At 36.1% G+C, this 19420-nt stretch overlaps 1 protein-coding gene across 3 annotated transcripts in view; it reads right to left on the bottom strand.

Annotated features, from left to right (window-relative positions):
• Positions 1–19420, bottom strand: part of SMPD3 (sphingomyelin phosphodiesterase 3) — a 125303-nt gene that overhangs the window by 90704 nt on the left and 15179 nt on the right. The window contains exon 2 of one of the 3 annotated variants that reach the window (XM_069793718.1): positions 4035–4159. The exons of the other annotated variants lie outside the window; for them this stretch is intronic. The gene's annotated coding sequence lies outside the window, so the exon portion shown is untranslated. The remainder of the gene's footprint in view (positions 1–4034; positions 4160–19420) is intronic. 3 annotated transcript variants of the gene reach the window in all.

The following is a 19420-nucleotide window of genomic DNA, read 5'->3' as shown; positions in this document are numbered from 1 at the left end:
ACATCCCTTCAGTGCTTAGTTTTTGGCCCGCTCCTTAGAAGAAACCATTGAAGAAAATTGTGCAGTTTCTGCTCAAGTTTACTACTGCACTGGCTTCTAACCAATTACCAACCAGACAAATACAAGTTAGATATTCGAGGCCTAAGAACAGCTTTCCCTTGTTGTGACCCATTTGCTAGCTGCAATCTATGAAAACAGAATGCGGTCCATAAAAGAATCACAAAACTTGCTTAAAAACCAACACTTTTCCTGCAACATGCACATTCATAAACATGATAAAATGGGAAGGAGGAATGAAGATGTAACAAAAATTGAAGCATTAGTCCCATTTCTTAGTAAAGAAAAGCCTTTGTAATTAGATTGCAAAACAGCACATATGGATTTTTCTTTCAATAAAGCAACATGACTCATGGCCTTTTTTTTTTTTTTTTTTACTTTTCTGTAATAAGTAAGATCTCTTTAGATTAAAAAAGGTGCAGAAACACTACAATAAAGAATGTACAGCATGTACTGTATGATCCCTCATACAAACAAAGCAAGAAACAGAAGAAATTTCAGCCTGAGAAACCAAACTTCTGACATTTCCCAGGTCCTTCAGCAGGATATATGCCAGACAATAATATTAAGGTTTGTATACTCTAGGAGAAATTGTTCCACCCCAACAGAGACCTTCAAGTAAGACTGTATATTATACACATGAAGCTAAGTAGTGGAAGATGTACTATATTTTCCATGAACAAAACCTTAAATATCTTCTTTACTTGCAACTTCAAATGTAGTTTTCTATACGCAATTAATTTTGGACTGTAGATCTTTTTTCCTCTCCTTACAAACAATAATACCAAAGTCACTTCCCTTAGCATACAGAAACGTCCTAAATTTCCTCACTCAGTCTCTGTATTCTAATATACTTCAAAAATTCATGCAAAGAAAACCATGTCTAGAATACAAATCATGGAATTAAATACTTTTTTTTCACAATTACCTAACTGCACTCTCCCAGGCCTAAGTCCACCCGCTGAAACTGGCATATAACTAGAAAGGAAGAGACTGAAAGGAGTCTGGAATTACAGATTCCATCCTCTCCCAGAAGCATTTGCTGATGCAACTCACAAAAGGGGTGAGACTGACTTGCAAGCACTGGGCAGAAGCAGCACCATCTCTGTAATGGGGGCATTCCTGTCCCTACCATTACATTTTGTTATCATAATTTTGTGGATCTTTTATGAGGCCATGCCCCTCCCACAATAAAGCAATGAAAGCATATCAGTTAAGGTATCAACTGAATATACAATTAAGAGGCATGGGAAAGTGGTCCCCTTATATTCCTGAAGTTAATTCCCTTCAGTTCAGAGAGACCAAGTTATGCACCAGGTTGCATAATATATGCACAACATTATATATATGCACTCCTTACATTGTTCAGACTCCAATTATACAAGTTGATTCAGAGGGACTGTACGGAAATGAAGTCTACCACATGCAGTTATTACTGTGCTATGCCTAAAAGATTTGAAGTGCGTTAAACTTATATAAAATGGTCAAAACCACTCAACTCATCCCACAAACAAAAAGCAGCACAGATTTTCTGGAAGATGACAGTAATCGTGCAAAATTTTTGCAGTTTACTTGTAGAAATGGGAAGTAAAGAAGCAGCTCTCTAGGTAACTAGCACTCTTACAGTTTCTATGGATGCAATTAGTATCTCAAGGCAGCTACAAAAATTGCTCAATCCAAAAAAAGCCTGTAACATCTTAAAACATAACACACTAACTTTTACATTCAGTATTTTATCCTCCTGAAAAAGCTATATTAACACAAACTGGGACTGGAGTCTAAATTAACAGACACAATAAATTTTGGAAGATAGCTGCAATAAAAGAGGTATATTTTTGCTAAGTAACTCACTGAACTATAGTAAAAAAATTTACAGCACTGAAAAGAGGACTTTTGACTTCACAGTAGACTTTGGAAGAGGTCACCTCTTGCTATCCAGCTTACTAGTGTTGATGAAAGCCTACAACACAGTATAAAATCTTTTCAAGGTCATGCATTTCAAACCCATGAAAAGCAATCTGGTTAAACTCAATTATCTATTTACTACCACCTTAGTTCCAAACAACTCAAATTTTATATCTGAAAGCTTTAACTTAGGCCTTTAAAAGTATTTAAAGGAAAATAAATACACCTCCAATTCCTGAGTGAATTGCTAATGCTGAGAGTCAGTGATTTTTTTAAATTAACTCCAAACTTGATTATTCATACCCTAATAGTTAAAACTACAGCTGGAGAATGAAAAACAGACACTACCAGATCCACACAACATGTAGACTAGATTTCAATGAAATCAGAAATACCATAAAAATCAAACTGAAGGCTTTAGAAATCTCATGTACCACAGGCCAGTAACAGGAATGAAATGGTGTTGCAGTCTTTTAAACCAGACAGAACACAAAAACTCCCTTCTCTACAGCTTGGTTGTCTGCAAATAGCTCTTAACATTTCAGCCAAAGAAAATATTCTTGCAAACACATCCAGTGCTACAAAGATACAAAAAGCAACGTAAAACAAAAATACAAACTTAAGGAACTATTGCAGTAAAGCTCGTCTTTCTTTACATAGAATCATGCTGGAAGTCAGGAGCTACAGAGTTTAAGCATCTGAGCATCAGAAGCATTCTTTTAGTGATGTAAGGGATTGAAACATTTTTTTCCTGTTTTCTACTCCCCAGTTAACTTTACTAGAAACACGCAGGACAGGCTGATGTTACTTCCAAAATGTTCTTTGTGCAAGATATTAGTCAACATTGCTCCATATCAAATACCCTCAAGGTATCTTGAAGACAAAAAAAACCCAAAAATATTATGGCTAATGTGAGCAATCACCTTTCTAACTGAAACAGCTCAAACCTCAAACAGCATGTAGATAACTTAGAAAAAAATAATAACCAAAATTCTTTCCCATAGAAGATAAAACCGTGAAGAGAGCTTCACAAGGAAGAACACAGAAGACATCTGTATGTGTCCAGCAGTGCCTGTAAAATAATATTCTATTAAAGAAAATTTCTTTTCCATTGTGCCGCCTGGCATTGTGCCTAATTACTGTGGTAAAAAAGAAAAATGGATGAAAAATGATCCTGCACAGCTTTAACTCTCTGTAAGCTCTAACTTGAAAATTATATTTGGTCTCAACAAATGGTAATTTCTCTGCTAAAAAATACCTAGGATTGCTGAAACCTTAACAAGGTATATTTTAAGTAATATTTTAATATATTTTATTACAGCAAGACAGTAATTACATTTTATTAATAAGAAAGCAGTAAATCCAAAAGTTATGCTTTTTATAGACCTATTCCCCTAAACATCTCCAGTCATTTTATAATAATTACCTCAAAGTCTCTGCCCAAATAAAATTTGAGTGGAAATTCCTTCATACCCAGCTCCCACAGTGTTTGGTTCTGACTCCAGAAAACTGATTTAATGGTAAGGCACTAACCAACTGAAGCTGGTTTAATTTTCAACTCTGTGTTTTGTGGGGTTTTGTTTTTATTTAATCAAAAGAGAGACTCTCAAAAGTCTCTAACCCCTCTATACTGCACTTTTTCTTCTTGGCCTGAACACGCTGCTATGTCCATTCAAAAGATTATCTACTGGTTTGAGCACCAGTCAGTTCTATAACATTAAGCCTATTTAACAGATGGTTCAAACTAGGCTCCCAAGTGTTTTACCCATCATCACAGAGCAAAGCAGTGAATGGAAGAAAATGATGCTATAAATCCTGCAAGTACATCCACAGAATTTAACACACCTTTGCAGTTCTCAGTTAAGTTTAACAGCAGGTGGATGGCCAAGTAAGCAAGTCTCTGAACTGAAAGAGGTAACTTTAACAACAATCTAGCAACTCTGACATCAAACTCTGTTTTTCCTTAAAGTGAGAGAATAGTTAACAAAAGCTACATACATTTCTATGAGAACTTCTGATATGAACTTGAGATATAATTAACAAATTGACAGCTTTACTTAAAAGGAATTCACCTTGAAGGTTGTTGCAGGATATCAAGTTGTACTTGTCTCTTCCATTGCTGGGGAAGAATGATGCATAACAGCAGTTCCAAAATTATGCTTGTTCTGTATCCTGTCAGCATTCTATTTTATTAATTCTGTCAATGAGAAACAGACACTATGTTTGGTTTTTTCCTGACAACAGTTCAATGGGGGAAGGCAACAAGCTTGAAGACAGCTCAAGAATGTTCAACTGCTTTACAAAATGGGACACTACAGGACTCACCCTGACTGCAGAGTAGCAGATGGACAAAATACGTACCAATTCCAGTTAAGTTTAGGACTGTTCCCTGAATTAGATTCCTATTACACTGCACATTGACAATAGTTTATGGGAAGAGGTCAGTACCTTTATTGAACAAATGACACACAACAGACATTAGGAGCATTACTGCCACTATGCTCACCTCCTTAAAGGTTAGCTATAAAATCAGCAAGGTACCCACTGAGTTATCCAATAGACATAGATTCTGTTTTCTAGCACAAAAAAGTCTACAGAAGGTAGTCTTCTAGTAAAGCAAGGCAAAAGGAAAGAATGTAAAAAAAAAAAAAAAGCACTCTTAGAAAAGCAAAAGGCTTTTTTCTGCCAAAAGTTAATCATTGTTTTCTCTTTGGATTGGTAAATATTAGCTATGAATATTAAAGGCCTTTCATGACAATGTTTAACATTTTATTCATGGTTCAATTTGATGCGAAAACATCATGCTGTATTTTCTTTTCTTTACTTGCAGTGACCTACGTATTGAGTATTTTTAGCTAGTAAAGCATTTTAAAGCTTTACTTTATTTTTTATTTCTTCTTCCGTACCAACCTTTCCAAGGGCTTTAAACAGCTTCCTGAAGTCATCAAAAACTTAAGATTTGCCTTCAACCTGACTGCAAAGTGCCCACATTCCCAAGTACCATTCATAATGAATCCACAACTAGGTGGATTTCTCCTTACTCCCAGGTTTCAGGAGCATGGCTTTTCCCCCATTGTTAGTTGCTAGCTATAATAGGTTTACATGGATTAGCTGCTTTAGTGTTGTGTCCCTGATAAGCTGTGATGTTAGGTAGCTAATCATCTTCTCCCTCCTTTTCATCACCTTTCTTCAATACAAGTTGTTCTTGTCTTTTTTCAACTGCCCCACTCCCTGGCCTTACAGGCCTATTGATCTTTTAACATTTCAGGAGACAGCTGTAGAATGTGTAGCAGGCTATTAGTTGTCTTACTTCATCTTAAGAAATTGACGATTCTGTTACTGTCTAAATCAAACATAATCAGATATATAATTCTATCTTGTAGCTTTAAGTAACCATTATCCCATTGAAAGGCTACACAGTTAAATCAGTGGCTCCGTTTCCGAGTCACATCAAGAACTGGTGTTGGATTAGAAGTAGACAAGACAACAGAATGACTCTGGTCACTGCGGGTAGATTTTCTTACCTTACTCTTTCCCAATTTTCAGACCAAACCTGCTTTTACTCTAATCAGTTTGAGGGAATGAACAGATGACGATACAACTTTCCCACCATTCTTAACTGCAAATTACTAAGGAAAACAGTATTGCCTTGTGGAATAATCATCTTCTATACTAGACCATGCTCATGAATCTGCACCTTTCTCAAAATGAATTTTGGAAAGGGCAAGAGCAGGATAGAAAACAGAATCAAGCAGACCTAGTGCTACTCTTCCTATCTTGCAAGGCATTTCTCAGGAGCAGAATACAAAGAACCAACCAAAGAACTATTATGAACCATAGTGAAAGAACAATAGTGTAAGCTACATACATTTCACTGCAGAGATAAAATTGTTCTGTATGGCTGTTGGTAGGGTTAAGTATCATCTAGGAGATAATGAGCACTCTCTGTTCTTGCTGAATATCATTCTGTACAAAATAGCAATGGAAAGGATTTTCCTCATTAACGAACCATGATGGGGGGAAGAATGAAACTTAAGACAGCTAATTTTTCCAGGATGATAATGTTCTTCATTTTTAGGTCATTTGAGTTCCATATTAATTATAGAAAGATGGAGGCTTTACAATCTCCCTGCTCCCTCTCTCATTACATATGTAATTGTAAAAGCTACCTTGCCGTAATAAAACATTAATCTCTGTACTTCTTATTATGGGATCACAGACTCGTAGTGATGGATGACCATGTGTCAGAGCACATTTCCACAGTACACTAATATCACTGAGTCATCATTTGGAATGTGAAAGCAGAAGTCCAGAATCTTGGCTAGACTACACCTTTTGGTTTGTTTGTTTTAAACCTACTTGCTAAAGTAGCTTCTGAGTCAAATCATATACAGAGATACCTGACATGTTATTTAGGTATACTCATACCTCATTGAATAATTCTGCATATGTACAAATAAACAGAACTTTAACTATCTTCTGAAACTTGCCTTCCTTGCAGTATTAAAGGCAGAATTCATTATACCCAGGAACAGTAGTACAGGACATGGGCATGAATGTCACACAGATTTAAGTAAAAAAGAGTGGAGAAATACTAATTCATTGCAGTTGATATGACAGTTCTTGCTCTGTAATGCAGTAATGACAGAAATTAGAACACTTATCTGAAGGTATATCAATGCAGTTTAGTTCATCTGCAGACCTGCAGAAAAAAAAAATTTTGGCACATACCTTCATTCAGCTGATATTCAAATATAATTCCTAATGTGGCTTTTTACTCTTTTTTTGTGTTGTGTGGCCCAGGACAGCCTCAATCTACAAATATATCTGAAAGATACATTTACCTATTTACAATAGATATTTACAGCTGCTTCTAGATGTAAAAAAAAAAAAAAAAAAAAAACAACCTAGACCAAAAAAGTGTGTCAGTCAGCAGCTTTCGCTAAAAGAAGTAAGTAAGAAGAAGCAAACACTTAATTTGCAAGTTCTCAGAAGCCTGGACTGGAAACTATAGAAAAGTCTAAGCTCAAAATGACTGCATTCTCTTAACCTAAGATTCCTAAATCTTTAATTAAGAACAATCCTCATGCAGAAAGTTAAGTACAGTTCTTTCAAATACCCTACCTCTCAAAGCTCATTGTCCTGGTCATGGAAATTACAGTGTGCAGGTCAGCCAACATAAAAGTCTTAAAATAAGAACTCATTTTAAATTTTGGAGAAAGACAAAAGAAACACTGGTTCCTTGATCCTTTTATCTGAAGGAAAACTGGGACCTAACTCTAGTGCTACTGACAACAATTTTTATAAGATGAATACACATAAATATCCAAGTAAGAAGTACAATATAACCAATGCACTGGCATATATATACACACACAGGTACACATATCCTCAGCAAGTTCTATGCAACTTACATAAACAGGTCATCTGGAAGCAGGGGAGGGGGGACACAAAACAAAAAACCTCAAAAATTTAATCTATGTTATGTATCTAATTGCATATGCATAATCCATATAAGTATGCATAAATCAGTCTCTTGCACACACTACTTCTACAGAATGTGCAAATCTCCCACACCTCTGAGAAAACAAATTGCAAAACCATACCATCTTACTTGTTGATTCTTACAAAAAGGAAGTTTTACAGTGGGAAATCCCAGTCTTTGGATCAAAACAGTCAAAATCAGCATCATATTGGTATCCATGGGATGGTGTCACTTTGCCAATCTATGTACTTCTCTAACTCGAATTATACATGTATACCCTTTGCAGAATATTTTCCCTTCATCCTATCCAACACAGAATGTTGAGTTTCACTTACCCTTCACTGTGTCCTCTTTTGTAGGGCCACACTAATGTTAGTTAAATAAAATAAAAAAGTGTTTGAAGTTCTAACTAAGCATTTAACATTTTCAGTGCTTATCCAAACTGAGTTATATATGAAGTTATTTTATTTTCTCAATAATTATTAAGGAGAAAATACAGAGCAGTAAGTATTTCTTTTTAGAGAAAGATCTTAACATCATGTAAACTGAAAAATAAAAGTATGAAATTCACATCTTCAGGTTTCACTATCAGTGGACATTATTCACATAACAGGCTTAACAACTACTTTTGGAGGAGTGACTGTAACAAATAAAGGGTGCCCATGGCCATTTATCTTCTGCAAAAGCAAATGTGCTTTGTTGGTGGCCAACAGCCATCTGAGAGACCTATGTAGTGCTTTTGGATTAAGGCTAAAGAAATCCATGGTTAAGATATTTACTGTAGTTATACAATCAGGACACAGGAATAGCAAACTGATTATTTCTTACCATCATTTCACAAAATTTCAGTATTCATAATCTAATAGGTATCAGTCTTTAAGGATTCAAAAACCACTGATTTCTTTAGTATTTTATACTTCCTATCACAGTTCACCTGAGTAAACAAGAGTAACCAACTGTTTGGAAACTGCAGCTTTTCTTGTTATTTGTATCAGAAATTATATGTCTGCTTCTGTTTTTAAGTAACACTACAATGCTCTCTTTCCCTAGGCATGTTTCTTCATAATTTCTTTTAGGTCTCATTTGCTTTAATTAATTGTTGCCTTTAGCAAAAGCATTACAATTAACAATACAACACATCAACATCCACCGGACACCAAGAAGAAGGGGTAGATACAGACAGTCAATAACCAAACGCTCCACTTTTAAAATGAAAGGTTATATTAGGCACTTCATAGAACAAGCACGTCTTGCTGTTGCCAACAACTCTTTGTGAAGAGGTGAGTCATTTAGCTGTGCTGTATGTTAGTAACTGCAATCTGTTATAAGTGATTAGTTTTTGGACTAAACCTATTCAAAACAAATCTGTTCTATGTTTAAGCATGCTCAGGATAGACATACGTAGTTTAAACATCACCTGAAGTGATAAAAGACACAGCCAAATGTGTTGTGCTCTTCCCCTACAAATATATCCAAGAAGTTTTATGGGCATAACAGGGCAGACTGCTCTGATCTCTGTAAAGCAGCTATTTCCACTCAGATTTATAAAGCTGAAATGAACAGCACACTGAAGTGCTTATGTCTTTCCACTAACAATAAAGGTTGTGCAGATGATTAGCTCAGATGCTGTGTAGACAATGTGTTTATACTGTAGTTGCACAAAGCTAGACAAGCTGAATACTCTTCACAGAAGTGTAACCTGTGTGTTTTCCTTGGCCTTTGAAACTACTTCGAAATATTCTGTTTTGAACTTTCTGCCAGAACACCTGTTTCTTTGTCCTTGTTCTCTTCAATATACTAGCAGAAAAGGTCACTTGTCCTAATAAATCCATGCCAGTTTTAAAATTTTAACCGTAATTACACCGTTAAAAGACACTATCATGAACAAACACCTGAGTATTTAAAGAATGGGTTTATGTTTACAGAAAGTACTGGTAGTTAATAATATTCAAAGCTGACAGTTTTCATATAAGGGGACAGCACAAGGCCTCATACCACTCAAACATTTAAAAACAAAGCTAAACAATGCATATGCTTTCTAACTATCATCTATAAATTGGTACATTTTCCACAGATAATTCTTCAGCATTTCTAAAGGCAGGAGGGAACAAGATTTCAAAATGTCACACAGAGAAAACAAGCAGTAAAATCAGGGAAAGAATCCAGATCTCCCAGTTCCTAAATCGTACATTCAGTCCATTAAGCCTCTTCAGCTTTTTCAGGAACCACAGTTTAATACAAAGACAGTCTAAATTATGCAAATTTCATCCCCCAAAACTTAACTAAAATTAAATTTCACCATTTTTTTACACCAAGGACTAAGGATGAAGGTTTCATACAGAAATGAGAGAAAAAAAAGCTGAAATTATTAAAGTTACTTTGCCTTTGTCTGAAAAACAACAGATTTTTTCAGAAGTCAGACTTACAGCAAAGGAAAATGAGGAATTGTGAAGCAAACAGTAGAGCAGAATTAATCTCTGAAACCAGCAAAATCTTTCAAACAGGATTTAGTACAGAAAAGAAAGTATGCTACACAGAATGCTATCTCAAATAGGGATTAGAAATGGGAAGTTCTCATGTAAATTCTACTTTTCTCTAGACACAGACTGAACAATACCTAGAAATCTGCCAGCTACATAAGATGTCACCATTAAAGTGTAAAAAGGTATAATATATCTTAGGGAAAAGTACTTCTCTGGTGATTTGACACTTGAAAATACTTGAATTTCTGATTCTAAAACAGTACACTGAAGACATTAGAACCAATAAGGACAGTTTTAATGTTAACTAATTTTTTTTCTTTTTCAATGTCCAGCAGTAAAGAATAAAGGATACAATGGTACCTATCAGTGGACAAAAATTGAGGAACAAGAAATATTGGTAATGTTTGAGACAAAGCCACAACTAAACTCCTAATACTCAGGAGAAACAAAAAAATCTCTACTACAAACTAAACATATGTCTTATTTCCCCATGCATTTTCTCCCCCCTCTGTAAAGTGTTTGCTATTCTCTCTCAATTTTTCTGATAGAAACATGAAAGATTCATCATATAAAGGGTAGCTCCCAGTTACACTGGAGAGCCATTCAAAGAACACCTAAACCTTAGAGGCCACAAATACAGTCTAGCAACAAACACTTTTACAAGTATTTATGACCTTTAATCTTTTGTAAATTCTTCTGGTTCTGAAAGCTAGAGTGCAACGCCAGCTTACATGCAGGTTTTTATTGGCTGACTATTTGACTTTGAAAGCAAAAGGCAGATTTAGGTCAGATGCTAATTTATTATTTCCTTTAAAACGTCATATAAGGAAGTCATCAAAACAGTCCAGGAGAGAAACCCAGTCAAAAGAAACTCTATTTGGGAATCCAGATCTCTGATAAACAAGTTGCATGTGGCAAAGCAGACGATACCTGCACAGTGAAGTAATTCAGAACTACTTGCTCATCTTATCCATCAGATATGGATCCATCTGTTTCTGCAGCTTCAGACTGACATTAAACCTTGAAATCAGAATCTTCTTACTTTTAAAGCAGTACTACCATCCCAAAGGATTCTACACTATTTTTTTAGCTAGTAACTAGGTACTGTTTGCTGCCAAACAGTAGCAAAATAAGCACTAATGTAAGCCATGTCAGAATCAGCTCTATCTTCAGGCAAAAACATTTTCAGTCTCCACTAGAGCCTGACTATCTCAGGAAAAGAGAATAGGTGAGTAGAATCCTTAGAAAAATTCAGACATCACTACAGTACTTTCTAATAGCAAACAAAATTATACTGCAGGAAGCAATTAATGCTTTTCATTTGAGTTCCTCAACCCCTCGCTGTTGCAAGAAGTGCCATGGACTTGGGAGTGACTTAAATTTTACAAGTTTATTTCCAATTAAAAACTGTAACTGGGGGGGGGGGGGGGGAGGGGGAAATCTATTACGTACAATGCAACCAGGTCACAGTTACGCCCAAGAAGGAAAGAAACTACTTCTTGTCAGCATTTTCCAGAACCACAGAAAACAACCTATACACAGTGTGTCCATTTATTAGGGCCCAAATCCCACTACTTTGTCATAAGTTATTCAGGCAACACCACTGGAACACAGAGACAAAACATTGTGATAGTTTCTATTTGCGAAATAGGTTGAATTGCTGCTTCTACCAAAGTCCTAATGAAACACAACAGATTCTTCCACAGTCAGTTCTTCTTGTTTTAGTCTCAGTAGTCCTTTCCTGTAGCATATAGCAATCCTTTACATGTATTACATAGGCTTTTTTTTTTTTTTTTGCGGGGGGTGGGTAATGACAACAAAAACACCCAAGTGCAGGTTATCATCTATTCCTGCTTTACTAAACAAAGTATTACAGTAGCTTTTTCTAACAGCAGAATTTGAAAAAACTAATACAAACACTAAAATATTTCCTTGGTTTGAAAAAATCTATGCACCAAATTCAGCTTGTATATACACTTCTGAAATTTCCAAGAAATGTCAACATTTTGTTTCAAATGCATGTGGCAGTAGAATCTCAGCACAGCTTCATTTTTGTGATGGTAAACTTTGTGGGCAGAGTTTGGGGATGGCTGTGGCATGGAGATGGATAATCAAAATGGTCATCAATCTCCCATGCAATACAGCAGAAAAAAGGTATAACACTCTTTTTAATTTAACATTGATATAATAAGACTTAAGATTAACAACACCTAACATACTTTTTTCTTCTAAGGTTCCAGCAAATTATATGAATCTTAATTCTCTTAAAAATAGTCAGGGAGTCTACTCCCCATGGCTGAAGAGATGAGCTGGAAATCTGTGCTGTATAGCCCCAAATGATAGAGACAGATGATAGAGAGAGAAAAATTAAGAGAAAATTTAAAAAACTAAGCCACTTATTTGGGTATGTAAAGTATAACTTTGTTTTTAAAAATTTAATCAGGTCAACAATACTGGTAGAAGTATCTACTTCTTACAAATTTTAATCTACATACCTGTAGATACTTCTAGCTAGCAAACCAGTAGGAATTGTTCTCTGCTGATTGTGGTTTATATATGTCATCCATTAGCAACTTAAGCTTTTGAAGTTATGAACAATAATTCTGTACAGTCTTAAAGACCTAATAGTACTTTTTGATGCCAAAGGATTATTTAATATTTTATAAGGAACATAAGACAAATGAAAATAAATAACACCTTTCATGTCTTGAATCACTAAAAGCTACAGGGATTCACATAGTATTTTTCAAAGTAATAGATCACAACACTGATGCTAATAGAGCACAACACTGATGCTCATAGCTCCATTAGAAACATTTATATGCAAAACACTGCTTTTTCCAATCATGAATTTCTTTTGAGATTCATTGTTGCCCTATAGTACTTTTGTCTGAAAAGAGACTCTAGGGAGATGACACTTTCCTTGGTTAGCATTGTTGTAGCTGACAGAATGTATAAAAGGCAAACCGCTTTTTCTCCAGCTTTCAGCCTGAGCCAATCAAATGCAGAAATTCTCAGTCTCTTCTAATCTTGAATTCTGGATTTTGAAGTTTAGAGAATAATTGTAGCTTTCGAGCACAGAATAACTTTGTCATATAACCCATTCTAGCTTGCGTAAATGCTACTGATGCCCTAAATACCATTAATAAAAAAACAACTTCTTTGTATTGTAGACATGGCAGCCTGATTAAAAATGATTGCATACTGTTACCATTAATGCACATTTCATTATGAAGAAATGATCCCTGAAGGCACCTTACACTTACCTTCCTATCAAAAAATAATTTATACCTGGAAATGTTTTTTATTCTCTCTCAAGCTGGTATTATAGGCCCCTGCCTCGATTCCTGGGCCCTGCTGTGTTAAATACTTGTACAAAAAGGCAATCTCTGCACTGAAGAGCTTACAGAATCTTTCGTTTTATTTTTAGACAGAGTGACTGGAAAGTACAAGTAACAAGATGATTTTGAACATCATGATAAGCACTGTTTAATCACTGTAAAGGCTTTATAGATATCACAGCAAATGAGAGTTTCAAAAGGATGGACTTGAAAGGAAGGAAGGTGACCTCAAGGGATATCTGGAGGCAGTTTCTTCTAAACACAAGGGAAGGTAAAACAAAAGAGGCTTGTTAGAAAGCTTGATAAATAACCAACCAAGACACTTTGACTGCTCATTTGTAGTTCAGAATAAAAACTAACAGTAAGTGAGTCAATAGCTAAGGCAGAGCACACCACAACTAAGCAGCTTTGTTTGGAAGTAGCTGGAAAGATCCTGTCACAAGTATACTTAAGAGGCACATAGAGAAACCATACAGGATGGCTAACTCCAGAACCAAGTAAATGACCTTAGCAGCAGAGTTCTGCGTTGATGTTAACTGCACAAAATTGGATTCAGGCTTCACAGAGGGGGGTTTTGCTCAGAGTGAGGGAGAAGTCTGAGATTTTGAAAGCTTTTTGGGGAGTTCTGTTTCTGGTTTTGTTCCAGTTCAGTGCAAGATACTGCACAAAGTTATAAATGACAACAGCATTTAACATCACCCAAGAGTTCAATGCTTAAGAAAAAACAAGCATTTTTTTCATTAACGGTGACAGTTCAAGCTACACCTATACTATCTCTTCACCCCTGGCTCCTCAGTTCTTATAAAAGCCCCATGAGTTGAGAAGCCACCTAGAAAATAAAGGTCTATTAAGGTCAAGACAACCCAAGTACCAGAAAGATACTTTATCATATACTGGGACAAAAGAAAAGCCAGAGCTTAACAGGCAGTGTAATCTGGCCCAAGTCTGCTAATAATACAGACACCTGAGCTGGCATCAATTCAAGCTAATGCAGCCATATGGTGTGGGTCAGCCCTGTGTGGACACAATGGGACACAAAGAAACTGAGTTTCATTAACACAGCACTGGGGGTAAGCTAACAACCTCTGCTTCTCCACAAGCTCTGCTACCTTCCCAACAGTCTACTACATCCAATGCTAGGTCAGCAATTCTGTACTGCACTCCATTGCTCTGTTATGCATCAACAACCAACCATGTTCAACAGTAACTGCAGCCATCTGTTTCCCTTTTCCAGGCTCCCACTAAAAACATTTCTGACATCAGCACTGTCTCCATAGCACCTAGAACACTTGAGTGAATTTTTCCGGTTTTAAAGCAAATCAGAGCAGAAAACTGGACAGATTTAAATGCAAGATGACATTTAAGAATTTAATAAACTACTCCAAATGGCAAGGAGTAACTAAACTATGTGGAAGTCCCTTTTTCATATGTTCACAGAAATTCTGACTCAGCCAGTGTGAACCTGTGCAGCCAACAGAAAGGATCTTTTGCACTTATTCCCTCCTGCTATATGCATTTTCACCATATCCTTTGCACTGACACTAGCACCTCAAGCAACCCTGCACAGTCAACTAAACCAAGGAATTGATGCAGCTAAAATTGTGTTGGATTGTTCATCTTAAAGCTGAGCATGGATCTGCACCCCCAAAGTACTATATCGTACCACAGCATGTCACACTGTAGCTGACAACTTTGAAATCTTTATGTGACTATTTGTAGATAAATTGGTAAACAGGGCAAAAAGAGTATGCAAATCAAACTCGCTACTACTCGCTAGTCTGCCAGTCAGCAGTCTTACGAGTCATATTCCACTGGATCCTTTCCTCTGTCAGAAGTACCTCAAGTTTGATACACCTCCTCTGAAAAGAATGTGCAGCTTTTGCCTCTGCTTCTGACATTTTTCTTCATTTCATTCTTTACTGTACCAAAAAAAAGTTATTGGCCACCAGTCCTCTGTGGGTTTGTTTTTCCTTCAGAATGGAAATACTCATACTTTTGAAGCAGTATTAAATCATTTGATATTACACATGTAATTTACATGGACTCTGCCCCCTATTGACAGTTATTATTCCTCTGCTTCCTCTAACCCTTTTAGTTTACTGTGGCACATTCAGAACAGTCTCAGTGAAGTAACCCTACAGCAGACAGGATTTTCTCTAAAAACGTATCCCGTAGGATCCCATAACAGCAAGTCTCACAAAATTCTACTCACACAAGAGAAAAGATATTTTGAAAAGGCTCTCAAAGTTAGTTTCCAGTATCTTAAACCACAGAAGACAGTTACATTGATTTTATACCAATGCTAGTAAACATTTGTTTTCTAGAGCACAAATAAATTATTTGACACTAAATATTTGATTTTCAAAACTGAAAGCGCATTAAACACTAAAGCAGAAAATATGCTTCCATGTTAGATTTTTTTTTTAAGTGTAGCTTAAACATTATTCTCACAAATTAAATAAACATATACGAAACTGTTTGACCTTGTTTCAGTACAAGTGCTATGCAGTACACAGAACTATAGAAATTGTAGATATCTGCATCTGAGACAAATTCCAGTCTGTAGCCTGGATGAACAGGTGATGGCACAGTAATGTTCAGCACTAACACTTCTCGGGGACTTTTTCCAAGTAGCCACTTAGGAAAAAGGACCTTTTGATAGGTATTAGTGTAGTAGGTATATTTTTTTTTTCCTTTTGCCTCATTTAAAATTCTTGCCACACTGCTCTGGGTGTGTACCCTTCATTACCAGGCCACTTCTTACCTTCATGCCTGTAATTGGAGAGTAATAATGCCATAATGGGCTCACAATGTCAGTGAGGTGCAAGCCAAATCAGATGCACTATATTAGCCTCACCAAATTAAATCTTCATTTGCAGAAGGACATTCAAGGGATACAGATGTAAAACAGAGCTAAGTTATCCCCCCCCCCAAAAGCGTGACAAAGGAAGCTGAGTCTCATTATTAGCACATCAAATATTCTTTGTCCAAATGAGGCTTATGATTGCTGTGAGCTTTCTCTAGCCTTCTGTGATAATTTATTTTTTTTACAAATTTTGAATTTCTTCAGTCTTTGTGATGAAAGAAGAAAGATTTACAAAACATACCCCTTCTCAACCTTACGTATTTAGCACTGTGACCTGTATACATACCATAAAAGACAAAGTGCAGTGACCCAATAATGTGTCTGGGAAAACAGCTTTCACTGATCTAGTGTATGTACAGGCTATGCGTTGCAATTTCAGTGTTCAAGTTCTACATTTGAAAAAACAAAAAAAACCACCAACATACCACAAGATGAAACATTAGTGACTGCTACATGAAACGGATATCAATAATTTTAGAATCTATGTCACTCCGACTTCAGAGCACATATTAAATGTGTTTATTATCATGCACTAGAAGGATGACCGAAACTCCAGAACTTCGTCTACACTAACAATCAACACAAAGCCCAATCAAAATTTCTCAAAGCCCAATCAAAATCTTTTATGCTTGCAATTGACACCAACAAAACAGAATGATGTCATATCATCACAGCTAAGCTGCAAGTAAAATACAGTCTCCGTTCAACCACACAGACAGGCTCTGAAGCAAAATGGAAGTACCTGCACCTGGAGCTCAGAGAGTGGTGACTGTTTATGGACAGTTTGGGGTTTTTTTCCAATGTGTACAATCACCACACTATTCTAACTTACTAAGTTTTTTAAAAGCCTAGAATTTGCTCCAGCTAACACCGGCAGGCTAGAAACAGCATGATGTCTTAAGCATCCAGTCCAATTTTGTGTAAGGTCTGTAAAGCACTTATCTTAACAATTCATCTCTTTTCCCTTATCACCTTTATTTGAATGTTTCTGAATCTTACTACTCTGAGAGTTATTAACTTAAAATTTAGCCATTTTGAGTTTATTTTCATTTATTTATCTGAGGTTCACTTAGCTATTCTATAAGTGCAACACTAGCATACAGAAAGGTATCCCATGCTTCCTACATAAGAATTATAGTATTATAGTCTGCTTAATCTGGATTATTTAAAGTCCCTATTTAAACTGTGCAAGCACAGCATAAAAGAAGTACCATGTGTGCAAAAATATAGTTCTGTTTTGATTTGGTTTGACTTTTCTTTTTCCCCAAAAAGTCCACAGAAAATTATTGGTTTTTTCCTTCAGTTGCAACAATTAATAATTAATTTCCCCAGGGTTTATGCTGGCATCAAGTGATAGAGATTGTGTATACAAGTTTTGTCCAAAGGCATGCTGATTTATTATAAAAACAGCCATGTTAATATCCCCTGCATTTAAAACAGAGGATTTAGTTTTTCCATAACAAATCATTTTCTATCAAATAAGTTGATCAATATTTGTTTTTCAGCTTCTATGGAAGCAAGACTAGAAAATTTTACAAGGAATCTCACACTACATTCCCACTTGACAAAACAGGCACATCATGCACAGCTTCTATTTACTAATAAGGCACTGCAAAGTTTGGGGGACTGCAAACTAAATAAGAAGAAAAATATACTGAACCTTGAGGAAACTATCTTTCTGTTGCTTGACTTGGCACAGAAATTACTTCCAAACCCATTTACAAAAAGTTTGCAAATTCATAATTATCATTTGTGTCCTGATAGTAAACATAATAAATCCTTATACAGAATTCACATAACTACAGTAAGTACTTCTCATAAATGCAAACTAATCTCCAACGATGTAAAATTTATTTTACTATTCAATATCTAATCAGACATAGTGATTTTTAACGGACCAAAGACAAGGCCAAAACACTGCACGAATGGACAACTAAATTCATTTCAAATTAAAGGAATTATTCAAAAACAGAACTAAAAATCTTCTACAGTGCCTGAATCTGCAATAATAAGCCACATAACTAGCCAGAAAGACCACAGGAATCAATATTACTACCCTGTAATAGCTCTGCCAGTAAAAAAGATGGCTGACTGAAAAAAGTTTCTTCCAACACAAAACATTCATTTTGTTTGTACTGCAGCTATTTTAATACAGGACTTGACACTGCTAAATCAAACTCAGTAGGAATTCCACCATTGACTACAGTGAAAAGGAATCAAAATGTTTATCTCAGCCTCTAGGCCAGAAGGCAGCACAGCTCTAGCAGCAGTGGTAGTATCTCTGAACTCACAATATTATTAATGGTTACTTAAGTAAATTTTAATTAAACCATTTCACTCCTGTACTTTCCCAAACACAGATGACATTTTGCACTCTTATAACTAGCAGCCTTCCTTTCACAAAAGCTTATACTTTAATAAATACACAGCCAGAATAGAGGTAATAAACAATAGCTACCTTCACTGTTAAGTTTGGTCTCAACCTAGAAAATTACTTGCCTGCACCATACCAGAGAGCTCAACCCTGTCTTCCTCTGTGCTGGGTGGCAGCTTTGGGGTACTGAACTGAGTGGAGGCTGCTCTATAGCTTTTTTTTTTTTGGTGTGTGCGTGTGTGTTATTACTGCCCTCACAGCATTCTAAAAATGTCAGGCTTAGCTATAGGGGCCAGATTTTCAACAGATCAGGCACAAAATCAAAATGGACGAATCTTCACAAGAGCTCAGAACAGTCACTGCTAACCTCTTTTGAAAATCTGTCCCCAATTATAGATGCCAAGTACTTGAAAACCTGGCTCTGAGCTCTTAAAAATCTGTTTTCATATGCTAAAAAAAACCACTGCAGCCACTAAAGGTTTTGGGACTCCTAACACTACGTATTTCTACCAAGGCAAGAGGCAACCTAGAACAGACTGAATAAATCTACTTTAAATGACAAAGCTTACTATTACTACTACATTTACTGGCACTGTCCATGGGCCAGTTTTGGGTTTAGCTCCTCTTTTATTTATATATTAAGTCTTTCTGAGCCAGAAATGAGCACCTCTTCCTTTTGCCAGTTCCTCACTGGTGTCAGCCTAGAGTGTTTCTACTGACAGTAGATTAGAGCCAGCACAATGAGCTGGCCTGAAAGAAAATGCAGCAATCCCTCACACCTTTCTTTTCCTGTAACCAAATCAGGTACAATCCATGTAAATGAATTAAGTTTACACGACATGGGCAAAAAAGACAACAACAGAATATTCATGAATTGATAATTTATACAATTGTGAAAGAGAGCATGGC

Source organism: Haliaeetus albicilla, chromosome 10, assembly GCF_947461875.1.
Source record: "Haliaeetus albicilla chromosome 10, bHalAlb1.1, whole genome shotgun sequence".
Classification (NCBI taxonomy): Eukaryota; Metazoa; Chordata; class Aves; order Accipitriformes; family Accipitridae; genus Haliaeetus; species Haliaeetus albicilla.
Note: the sequence above shows the minus strand (reverse complement) of the source record. Positions and strands in the feature narration are given on the sequence as shown.